At 45.7% G+C, this 12,902-nt stretch overlaps 1 protein-coding gene across 5 annotated transcripts in view; it reads right to left on the bottom strand.

Annotated features, from left to right (window-relative positions):
• The window catches only part of TPCN1 (two pore segment channel 1), a 44,096-nt gene that overhangs the window by 26,536 nt on the left and 4,658 nt on the right, over nucleotides 1-12,902 (bottom strand). The window lies entirely within an intron of this gene.

Raw genomic sequence — 12,902 nt, forward strand, 5'->3', positions numbered from 1 at the left:
CCCTGCTTAGGGGAAGGAAAAACTCTCCATGGGCTGAGAGCAAACAAACTTTTCTCATTCAGAGGAGCTCATGCAGCCATGGGGGATCTCCAGGGCAGAGCTGAGAGGGGAATAAGGGACAGAAAACATCCACGGGAGGCTGGGATAAATCATCCTTCCCAGCCAGCTATTATATACCAAACTGAAGTCACTCTGGAATTCCATGGTCTTTGGTGTCTGCACTTCTTTAAATAAATAGTAATTTTTTTTTAAATTCCAACAAACTAGTAACCTCCTACAAATTCAAAGAGTTATAAACCAACCCTACAGGGCAGCTCTTCCATTTGCCTTGGAGCTCCCCTCATCTGGATCTCATTAGCCAGTTTGCCAGATGTTCTGCTTTCCAGATAGCACACATTTTTTATGGCCTTGCACTGAAACAGAGATTCCCTAACTGGCTCGCTGCCTGGCTCCCAAAGCCTTTACTCCACTTATCAGGACTTTCTCCTAAGTGGCTGAGGATGGTTTGGATGCTAGTTTCCATCCTGTCCAGATATTGCTATTTTAGCAAGTACACCTGTGATGACAGAACATCTGAAGGCAGAAGTGACTTAAATCAGCAAAAAATATCCTTATTCTGTCATTCATACTGCTCACACATCACGTGTGCAGTCAATGTAAGATGCAATATGTGAGTCTCTCCAGTGAGTTCCATGAATGAGTAACATTTCTCTTGACAGGCAAAAAGAAGAAATGCCAAGGACACAACTTCAGAGACAGGACACACCTTCATTCACGTGGCCTTGCAAGGTCCCTGATTCAGCAAAGGAGGGAAGAGGAAGGAAGGCATCACCTCCTGCAGCTGGGAAAGGTCAGACTGTCCAGGGCACGTGGTCTGGGCAGCTCCAGTCACCAGTGTGTTCAAGGCTGGATGGGGCTTGGAGCAGCCTGTCCTGGTGGAATGTGTCTGTTCCTTCCAATCCAAAGTATTCTATGATTTCACCATTCTACCATTCAGTTGGAGCCATTTCTTTTCAGGCTGTGCATTCCTCACTGCCATAACCCCCCCTCCATTCCTCACACCCTCCATCTTCACTGGACCTGTAATTCCCAAACTCAGCCACAGAGCCCAAACTTTTTGTTTAATACAAACGTAACCAGGCATCCCACAGCACTCAACATGAGCCCATGGAAAGAGGCAGATCCCAGCAGGATCTAAGGTTCTCTTGGTGCTCCTGGATCTCCTGAGCTCGCATCCAAGACCTGTCCCAGTGCAGGATCCCTGTGCTGGCAGAGGATTCTGGCTCTCTCAGTGACATTGCTCCCTGAGGCTGTGCTGAGGATGGACAAGGAGAAGGAGAGCACTCCAGAAGCACTCCTCTCTTCTGGAAAGCTCTCATCAGCTGAGCCACAGGGAACACTCACTACAGCAGGTGAAAAATCCATAAAAAAACATGGAAACAAGCTAGATGCCCACCCTTCCCCAACACAATCTGTGCAGGCATCTTCAGTCCCAAGGCCAAGATTTTAGTCAAGTATTGGAGTTGCCCCAGCACCAATGATGGCATTTTCCATTCCAAGGGCTCACAGGACACACAGCTTCACCTCCAGAGGATTAATCTTCCCTCCTTGGTAAGAAACTGCTCGTTCCAAGCACTGAGGCACAAACACACGTGAGCTCATCTCTTCAAGGCCAGGCTCACCTACCCGGGAGAAGAAAAGCTGGAAGCTGCCTGGAAAGCACAGCTGGTCTGGCACTTGGCCACACATCTCAGAGGTGAACCAGCCAGCCAGGGAAATCACTGCCTGATTGCCAGTTCAGCACCGTGCCAACAGGAGCATCGCAGGACTGGTCTTCGGGGCCCAAAATGTCTTAGTGCCTGTCCCTGTTTCAGGGGACATTGTGGCAAGGAATAGAACAGCCATGGGGAAGTCTAAACAATTTGCTGTCAGTTTGTTGCCTAGGAAAAAAAGGGCATCTCCAACAGAGAGCAGCGCCAAGCCCTTCTGCTACAAGAGAAATAATCTACTTCAGAATATTTTGAGCCAGTGTAACTGAGTCATGCTCCTCCTTGGAGACAACAGCACAGCAGAAACAAATGCAAAGGCCTCGGGGCTTACTGTATTCTCACAGCACTCACCTGCTGTGCAGCTCAACAAATAAAGTCATTTCAGTTTCCTATTTAACACAGGAACGTTTCTTAAAAAAATACGGATGTTGCCACTTCCTGTTAGTGGTAAAAGGCGACTCGAGCCGACTGTCCTCGCCTTGACTCGAGGATGCAGCGAGTTCCTCCAGCACCAACACAAGCTCACATCGTGCCTTCATCACCACAGGGAGCTGAATCCTCGTGAAGGAGGAGCAGATGTCCCTCAGCATGGTAAGTCACATTTTATATATCATTGCCTCTTCTCAGTCGTGCTGCCGAGCTTCTTCTACGGAAGACAGCTTATGCCCAGCACTGTTTAATTAGGGGACCGCTGTATCCTTGCTAACATCTGCACTGCACACATGTAAAACCCCTGGTGCACAAGCTGAACACCATGCCAGAAGAGCTAAAGCATGGTAGGAAATGGTTTAGTCCCAGCAGAAACCTCAGCTCCATCCAGCTCCTGCTCTGAGTGAGGCAGAGCCAGTTAACTCTTTGCTCTGTGGCTCGGGAGAAGAGCCATGATGATTCACTTGGATATTCACTTCCTGCACCACCCTCCTGGGAACAGAGACATTTGTAAAGAAGAATAAAAAAAAATAAAAAAAAAATAAAATAAATTAAAGACTTCCAGGAAAATAAGGATGAGGATAATTTTACCCATCTACAGCAGCCAAGCTCGGTTGGTTGGAGATCCTCATCTGTGCAGTTCACTGCCTCATCTCCCCAGGACACCTGCTCTCCTCTGATCTCATCCCTGAGTCACTCTGACTTATTTTTTTTCCTCTTGAAATGTTATGTGGGAAGTTTTAGCCAGGAACTGTTTGATCCTGGGACAACTTTCACTCCTGAATACATAGCAGCAAGAGGCAGAGGGGCAGAGCCCTTCCTTTTGGGGTGTTTGGGATCCATAATTAGGTGAGCAAGACTTCAGCAGCTGAAGATGAACTGACAGATGCAAACCACCCCCAGTCTAAGCCCTGTTCCACAAAGCTGCCTCCTGACAGATGTGGGATTAAATGCTCCTCCATCTGAGAGTCCATGAAATATCACAGGGAGACCTGGAACCAGGCACTCCTTCAATATCAAACTGAAACACAGGAGTTCCTGCTTCTTAACAGAGCTGCAAAGTCAAATCCAAAGCATTTTTATTCAGTAAAAGTCCCACAAAATAAAAGGTTGCATTAGGAAGCTGTAATTAAGAATCTCACCTGCGTCAAGCCAAATTGCTGGTGGTTTCATATCCTTTCTTATCTTAACAAATGAACCACAAAAAGGAGAAGCCAAAGCCACAACAGAAGGATCACCTACAACTCACATTATCCATCCTTTCAGCAGCCAATATGCTCCATAATCTCATCAGTCTGATCGTATCACAGCAACAAAGGCTTTACACACACTGAGATAAAATTATACCATAACTGGAATTAAATATCTGAGTCATTGAGGGGCTCTTAGGAACAACTAATGAATGGAAAAAACAATTGGAAATAGTTAAGCTTTTGCTGAACCGAACCAAAAGGGAAAAATAGAAGTGACAACTCTGCCTAAGGCAGAGAGAGAGGCCAGACGTGAAATACACACACACACATTTCCAATTCATGATTTTTGAGGAAGTAAGGGAAAGAGACAATATCAGAGTCCCTCAGCTATAGCATTGCTTTAACATATCCTGTTACATGAAGGAATTTCCTCTTTTTGTTCCAAAAAGGGAAACCAGTATCTACTGCTTTAAACACATTAAAGATCTGCTTTGGCTTTGGTAACAGCACAATGTCAGCAGTTTAAGAGCACGTTCCTCATTCCAATTCTCCAAAGCAGAGCCTTTGGATTTCCCTGATGCAGTTTGGAAAGATGTTTGATTAAGCTGCAATCTGGCCTTTTTAACGAGAGCAGTGTGCTGCCAGGACTGACTGCCAGCTCCAGCGGCTCTCCAGGGAAGTCACAAAGTTAGCAGGGGGAAGCAGAGAGGAAGCTCTTCCTTCCCTTTGGGAGAAGCCAGGATTAATCTGGGTAACAAACCCCCAGCATGGCCAAAGCAGCACTAGAGTGAAGAAAGCAGTAATAAGGTATGTGCCTTACTGACCTTTTCTCCCTGAAGAAAGAGGGATAGCAGGAAAAATAAATTTAAACATAAATTTAAAAGTTAAGTAACAAACTCTCAACATCTTAGCGTGACAGGTGGAGACCAATTACAGTTATTTGTTGTGGTGCAGCAATGATAAGGAGGTAATTGTGTTTTGTAGTGTTAAAACATGACTCCTCCACACTGATGCCTTTGAAATACAACACTGCCACATCTCCTCTGCCTTGTCCTTCAGACAGGCAAGAGAAGCTGCCAACTTCAGAGGAAGACAGAAGTAAAGGAGCAGGGAAAACCCCAGCCCCAGGTGCTGGAGAACTGTTCTCCATTAAGAAAAAAGGTTTCTGCACATTTGGTGGAAACTACTGCTGGCAGGAACTGGAGGTTGCATTTAATGGCAGGAGAGGAAGGAAGGAGTTCAACCATTAATGTGACATCTGCTAAGCAGCTGATTTTCCTTCAACTGGTCCTTACTTCAAGTCCCTCACACAGAACCACATCTTCAGCAAATAGACAGCTTTGACTTCAAAAGTCTTCCACACACAAAAAAACAACATATCCTTTGAATACAGATTTTAGAAGAGCTGCTGGTGGTTTCCCAGTGTTTTGCCTGGGAAATCTTGGCTGGCTGGCCTGCAGCCTCCTGCCTGGTGCAAAACACCTTCACTCTCACAGCAATGTACAGACTGCCTCAGCTGCAGCCTTAGAAATCAAAAGTCATCTGCTGATTTTTAAATGCCAACCTTTAGAATCAGCTGTTTAATCTCTATTTACTGTGGGGATGGAAGAATAGGTCATAACAATGACTGTGTCATCTGGCTTTTCAGCAAATATAGAATACATTCAGTATTTCTTGAGATTCCCTGTAGCACTACTGGAGTGTTAAACCCTGAACTCCTGACAGGCTGGAATCATTCAATATGCTTTTTTATTTCTCAGGTCCTTTAGAGCACCTTAAACTCTGCTGACCACATTTGTCTTCAGGATTTTCTTCCACTCCCAGGTGCTATTTCTTCATTTGATATACATTTATCTACATATCTGTATATCTTCTGTGTTAGCCAGCCCAGGCATGCTGGTACTGTGACTTTTTGCTGCCTCTCCAACAGCTTTAAAGCTCCCATGAACATTTCTGTTCTCTATGCATTGAATGCAAACAGTTTTGAATGTTTAAGTCTTCTCCTTTGCAATCACTAGAGATAAGGTCCTGCCACCAGCCTTGTATTTGAAAGGAAAGGGCTTTGACTTGGTCACTTCACCCCCCTGACCCAAAAGTCAAAATTTCCCTCAGCACTCCCACTTCCAGGATTGATCACTGAGTCTTAATTCTACAGGCATTTCTTCATTTGGTTAACGAAGACCAGGAACATATTTGCACATTGTAGTGAAATCCACTTTGCTTTTGTGCCATAAACTTTCCCAGCTCTGTGGAGGACAGTGAAACCGCTCTCTGTCTGCAAAACAGTTATAGCTGGAATAAAACACAGGAATTCCCACGTGGCAATACAGAAACACACATGTTATGTGGGAAACACAAGTGCTGCTGAGATGTCCAGCCCCACAGAATCAGGGGGTTTAACATGGCTGTGCAAAGAGATACATCCTAAATCTTCTTCCCCCACGCATAAGCAGGACAAGAAAATCCTTTTGTTCCAAACAGACATCACCAGATCGTGATGGTAAAAGCAGCACAGGATGGAAAACCAGCACAGCATGATTCAAACCACATCAGTGTCCTCTTGCCACGCTCAGGATCTGTCCCCAAGGGCTGAACAGCAGCTCACCTCTGTGTCCCCCAGGTGAGGCACAGGTGCCCCAGCTTCCCATGGAGCCGCTCACCAGATGGCCCAAACCCTAACGCTGCTCCTGCAGCTCCCCATAATCAAAGCAGCCATGTGGAAAGCAGCCTTCTTCTCCACATGCAAGAAGCAATTATGTTAAAGACACAGAGAGAGCCCTGCGAGGTCCAGATCAAAAGCCAGAGACACGGGAGGCAGGAGAAAAGACCGATCAAATTCGCTGCACTTTTCCCAGCTTAAGGATCAGAAATGGAGCGTTCTGGCTCATAAATTCTACTTCCAGCAAATTCAAGCCTAAATCCCCTGAAGGCAATAAGGAAAAGGCAATCAACAACAACTCTAACCACTTCACAGATGCTCCTGTTTAGTTTATACAGCACTTCTTACAGCATTGAAATGGGTAAAATGGGATTTCAACGCAGGGGGGCTGACGGCAGCAGGCAGGATTCCTCAGTGAAGATACCAAGGGCAAAGGAAGTTCTGAGAAGCATCATATTGGTTATGATGAGTGAACTCAGCGTGCTCAGCCTTTGCTCATTTTAATCTGCCAGTACGCAGGCTTGGCTAAACTGAGCATCCTGCATCTACAGTGCCTTAAAAATCCACAGGAACCACAAAATGAGGGGGGAAACGAACAAACTGATGCGTTCCCTGGGAAGCCATGAAAAAACTAATCGCTATTTGTTTCCAACTGTTGTTCCGCTTCCTGAGCCAAATGTTTCCAAGTCAGCTGTGGTGGCTGAGGAGTGACCGGTTCGAGCCGGAAAGTTGTCAGTTTAAAATTGCAGCTCCAACACTTTCAAACTCCTGAACATCTTTTATAATTCCAGGACCACCTGTTCAAAAACAGCAGAGCCCTCTGATGACACGACACATGCCCTTAGCCCACATTTTCCAAAGAAAGCAATCAGCTCAGGGGGGAAACACCTAAGAGTACAGTGTTCTTCTGCTCTCACCCCAAAAAGATGGGAGCTGTGCTGGAGAAGAGCCACACAAAGGGCAGGGACTCCTTCCCTCAAAGCATCAAGGTCATCACTCCCATCTTCAAGAAGGGAGTGTGGAGCTTCCAGACTCCTTGTCCCCCTCTGCAGCATCCCCTCTGGATTTACAGTGTGAGGTGATCTCCATCCCCAGTGCTCCAGGAGATGACAAAGGAGAAAGAGCCATTTGACTCCAGGATAATGGAACACTAACCCAAGTCTTCTCTACCTTGTAGATGCAGCCACCAGCTCAGATTTGAACAGCATGGGGCATTCAAGACAAAAATCACTGGGATTTTTATTTTTTTATTTTTTTTTCGCTGTGTGAAAGAGTCAACAGTGCAGAGATTCTGTTTGACAGAGCATCCTACTGTGAGACACAACGTGTGCTTTGTGCAAACCGCTCTCCTGCAGAGCTCAGAAAACAAGGAAGGCTTGGAAAAAATACCCACAATGACTGTAGCCCTCGATACCTCCTGGTACATTACTGTGCTGGGGGTTCTTCCTCTGCAGGCACCACAGTGAGAATGTCTCCACACAAATGCTTTTGAGTTTTGGACAGCACAGGGCTCTTTCTCATGAAAGAAAGGCACCAGCTCTATCCAAGTATTTAAGCACAGCCTTAAAACCTGAATTGTCAGGACAAGTGAGATTCCAGAGGATGGTTCAGGGCAGAAATGTATTTTTCACTATTTCTAACATCATAGCAAAAGATCCCAAACATCTTCTAAAATGCAGCATTTCCCTCCTTCCTCTGAGCTTACAGAGCTCATCACCCAGGGAAACGAATTGTACTGAAGGAGAAAACAATAATCTCCTTATGGTTTGGGTGTTCGTTTCCCTTTCCAAGTTTTTCACCCCTCACTCATCTCAGAGGCAATTTTGCTTCGCTTTGCTTGCTTAAAACATTCATTTTAAGTCATCTAGGCCAGGAAAGGATTAGAGGAGCCCTGGCAGAAGTTGCAGAATGCAAGGCTGTTAGGTCAGAGAAATGAGACTTTCAGAGGCATAACCAACAATCCACCACAAAACCACCACTCATGCTTTGGAAAGAATTCCTCTCTATATAAACTTAAAGCAGGTGCAAATTAAGAAAAATGAATCATGCACAGCAATGCAAAACAGCAACTCCTCATAACAAAGAAATGAAGCCTACCTGTCCACTCCCACCCCAGGTATAATCAGCACTTTCCAGGTGAGATTTCGACCCACAGTGGCATCACCTGACTTACCCTAGTGCAAGGAGGAGCTGCTCCAGCAGCAGAACCAGACTGCTTCCCAAAATGAGATCCCAGTCCTGTGCTCTGGCCATGTTTCACCTCTAAAGGCAGCAGCAGCAGAAGCGCTGCTGCTGGAACTAATTAAAGGCAAATTGGTAGAACTAGGGGCCATGACGTGAGAAAATATCCTGCATTGCATCCAAGAAAGCCACCAGATAATCCAAAAGGCTGTTTTAGAGTCTGGCTGTCAGAAATCTTGGAGTCTGCCAGGTCCAGTGCAAGCAGTTGCTTGTCCCCTCATCCCCTTCATTCCTTCACCTTAATTAGCTACAGCATTTCATTCCCAGTGCCTCAGCCCAGCCAGCCTCTGAAACCCTTGCTTCCACACAAGGATCAAAACCTACAGATCCTAAAGGATTTATTAAATCCACCAGGTGGCTGACATTTGAAATGCCTCTTTTCCTCCAAAGCCAGAATGCCTCCACAGCAGTTCAAGTGATTCCACAAGAAGCAAGAGCTTCCCAAGAGTTTGCGTGGTTGCAGCATTTTCCCAAAGGTCAGGTGTTTATTCTCTGCTTCCTCTGCCCTCTAGGAATTGTTTTACACCTGGAAATCTCACCCATGGCAGGATGGTGGAACTGAAGTTTTGGGGCCCCTTCAACCCAAACCACTCTGGGATTCTCTGAGATGATTCCATGACCAGATGGGCTGAAGCTGTGGACTACATGGACAGACTTAACTCTCTCACTGCCAACACAAACGTGCTCTGGAACCAGACCCAACACAGAAGAGATTTCTTGTCACTTCAGGCTGCATTGGCTACCAAACACATCAAAATCTAGGTAATTCACATGCCTCAAAAAGAACATTAACTGCCCCAAATCCCAGGCATCTACCTGGGGCTTAGTAAAGGATTTTTTTATTTTTTTTAAAGACAGGTTTGGTGTCTACAACATCCATTAATGCTGTAATTGGACTCTGTGTTCAGAACCACCACCTGAGTCTCCACCAGCCAGTTACAAAAGGAACAGATTTGCTGAAAGCCCCTTCCCACATTTCACCAGGGAGCTGTCCCAGTGCAAGGACAGAGGGTCCCTTCCAGCCCTCTGGGAACACCCACACACTGTTCTAGAGGCACAAACAACAAGGCTTTCCTTACCCACATCCCTCACCAAGCATGCCTGCGACAGCCCCTCCAACCTCACCAACACAGAAATCTCATTTTCTTCACACACCTCGGGCCACCTGCTCTTTCCCAGCAGTGCCAGGCATATATTCACCTTCCCAAATAATTCATCTTCCCAAAAGGTCAGGCTGGCTCTGGTTTTCCTGACAACTCACTTCTCAGGCAGCAGAAAGTGAGATCGCAAAGGCACCTCACTCAAAGTTATAACTTCCTATTTTCCAACAATCTTTCTAGAAAACACCACTCTTGGCTGTTGCAGTTGCTCCCCCACCTCCCTAATAATTAGTTTTTACCTCAATAGCAGATGCAGCTGCCTTCTTGTAAAAACCCAGAGTTGAAAGATGACTTTTTTCCCCCCTGCCATCACCCACTGTGTGGGAAAACAGACAATATCCCATTGTTCCGTGTACAACACTCCGAGCTGTACTTTCTGCTCTGAACACACTGAAACTCTACTTGAGGCTACAGCAATTTCCATGCAGGAGGCAAAGGAGAATCTCCTATCTGATCTAATACAGGATAAATCAATGTGCACTCATTTATTGTTTATAGCTCCCATCAGCTCAAGAAGAGACACTGTCCCAGAGTTTCAAGGCTATCCACACTGCCTTTGTGGATGGAAAACAGACACTGCACTTAGGGGATATTTCGAGAGCCTTGTTCAAACATTTCCCAGGAGTTCAGGAGGGATGGGAAACCACTAAACCCTGGCAGGTTCTCATCACTCTCAGGACAGGATTTTGGGAAAGGCCAGGCCAGGTTCACATCTCCCTTCTTGCCTTCTGTAGAAATCCAGTTTCCTATTAGTCATTGCCCTCAGGCAGGGGCTGGGGAGCTTAAGTGCAGTTTGTGTGGAGATGCTCAGATAAGATGTGCCAGGGAAGGGCAGCATCACATTCCTTACTGTGGATCCAGGTGATGCAAAAGCTTCTCCTTGTCTCCTTCAGCTGCTGAAGCTGCAAAGAAAAATTATCCAGCCCCCACACGGTGCAGACAGAAAACCACCAGCACCACAGGGACCACATTTTTTCTGGATCTGGTCTGAATTCCCGTCAGCTTTGCAGGATTCTGACCCTCTGTGGTGGCTGCAGATGGGAGCTCCCTGGAAGCCCTGCATCCCAGCACAAGCCAAGCAAGGCAGAGTTTAATATTCCTCCCCATGCAAGTATTTTCTCTCATTAAATGCTTAAGAGCTGGAGGATTTGGGAGATTAATTTTTGCAGCTGGACATTTTCTTTAAGAATGCAATTTTCCACACAATTTTCTCCTTTAGCTTTCTTTTATTCTAATCCCAAGACACCCACTTCCCCAGGAGAGGACCCTCCTGCAAGGTTTGGAAAGGAATTCACCCCTGCACTTCAATCCTTTCTTTTTACATCTGCTACTGGCTTGCTTTCAGAAAACCCTGTTTCTATTTATTTCAACCCAGAAACTTGTCTCCAGATCCAGGCAATCAACACCAAGAATCCACAACTACAAATTCATTTATCCAAAGACCTGACTGGAACAAAGCCAGACCACAGATAGGATTTTTTTTAATTTAAAAGCACAAGAAGTTCCTTAAAAAACACGAGAGCTGATACACTGAAGCACACAGGTAGACAGCACTCAGTGACATGGTTGTGACAGGCTGGAGAATGGACTAACATTTAGAGGAGTTTGTGCACACAGGAACACAAAGCAAGAGTGAGATTTAATTATCAGCAACCTCAAACATGGGATTGAACAAGGGGCAGCTACACCACTTTGTCTTTCCCCAAGTGTCACCTGGAAGAGGATGGTGGGTCCTTCACTGCAAACAGTCCCAGCCTGGAGACACAGCTCAGTAAAGCTTTGTGTTTAACCTGTCATTGAATCCCCTGGAGCTGATGATGGCCAGGAACAGTAACAAGGGAGCTGTTCCTCCAAATTCTGGCTGAATACTCAATTATGAGAGTTTAGGCAAAGAGAAGACAAAGCCAGAAGGGAAGAGCCTGCTGACCTTCCCTGTCCCCATGTCCTCACCTTCACCCTGGCAGGCTCCCTCTCCCCTGACAAGGACTTCTGACACATTTTTTCCCCTGGAAAAGAAAAGCTTCTGACTGAAGAAGTGACATCTCACAGTTCTGTTAATGCCATTTCAGTCCTCAGCAGCCAAGGACAGGCAGAGCAGAGGGGCCACATTGGATTCCTCACAGCCTCCACGAGACAACTTTGCTGCATTTCACAGCAGATTTTCTGTGTAGGCAAAGAGCAAAAGCTGGACTGCACGTCCTGGTTTTTAAACAAGCTTACTTTTGCCAGGGCTGGTGTCAGTGTGCTCACTCCCTGATTTAAGCTTCCCACTTCCCAAAGATAAAGGTGCCTTTCAAGTTGTTGATGCCAGCCTTCCCTCTTAATCCTTCATCCCAGCCTGACTTCAGAAGGCTCTGTATCATTCCCTATCACTCCCATAGCATGAGCTTTATATTTCTGCAGCAAATCCAACTTTAACAGTGATTAAAACATACAAATAAGAGACATTTCATTTGAAGGATCCCAGGAAATGAGTTCTCAAAAACCACACAGCGATCCTGTAAGAAGCACAAAATTGGTCCCTAAAGAATTTCCCTGTATTTCAACGTGGAGAATTTTATTTATTAATACATTCATTCTCATGCCTGTGCTTTAACACAGTCATGCTGGCTTCAAGCAATTGTTAAGCCTCACACAACTTCTTCTTTGAAGGGATGGGAGGCGGGGGAAAGAAAGAGGGAAGAGTGATTAAAATTAGTCACAAGGAATCCTATAAATACACCCGTGGACGGAGGAAGAAATCTCTCTTCTATTTAACTTAAAAATAGAGGGCTAAACTTTAAAAGACACACAGATGGGATGAAGCAAGGATAAAAGAGAGCTTAGAGAAAGTCAACTGGGCAATTTAGTCAGGGATCTGTATTGTGGGGTGGCAGAGGAGGAGGAGGATGGAGGAAGAATCTTGATTATCCAAAATTAATTCCTGAGTTGGAAAGTCAAGAATGAGAAAATTAAAGGAACCCATCTTATTGCAAGAGGAATCAAATCTCAGAGGCAGTAAGGCACAGAGGTATAATGTGGAAAATAAAGGAATGCCTGGCCAGGAAATGATGCATTTGTTCAGCCTGTGGCAGGAACAAGATCACGAGACCCGTGTGTGTGCACCTGCCACTGGAAATCCCAGGAATGTACTGGACAGAACTGCACAGATACATGCAGTGAGGTGTAACACCAACCAGAAACTCTCTGAACACACATCTGCTGGCCACATCCAACCTGCTGCACGGTGAGGGCTTTAATAAAGACACACTGAGGAGAAAAGCAATGCTTCTGAGGGATGGTGGCTGTTGTTTTCCCCCCTCCCAGTGCTCACAGGCTGGCTATGCCCCACTAAACAGCCAGGGCCAACATGAATGTATTGTCTAAAAGTACTCCAAGTTCTTTGATAAGAACACAATAAAGATGTGTAAGGGATTTAGCAACACTTCCCTTCCTGGAAAAATCAGAATGT

This window comes from Poecile atricapillus, chromosome 16 (genome assembly GCF_030490865.1).
Source record: "Poecile atricapillus isolate bPoeAtr1 chromosome 16, bPoeAtr1.hap1, whole genome shotgun sequence".
In the NCBI taxonomy this organism is placed as follows: Eukaryota; Metazoa; Chordata; class Aves; order Passeriformes; family Paridae; genus Poecile; species Poecile atricapillus.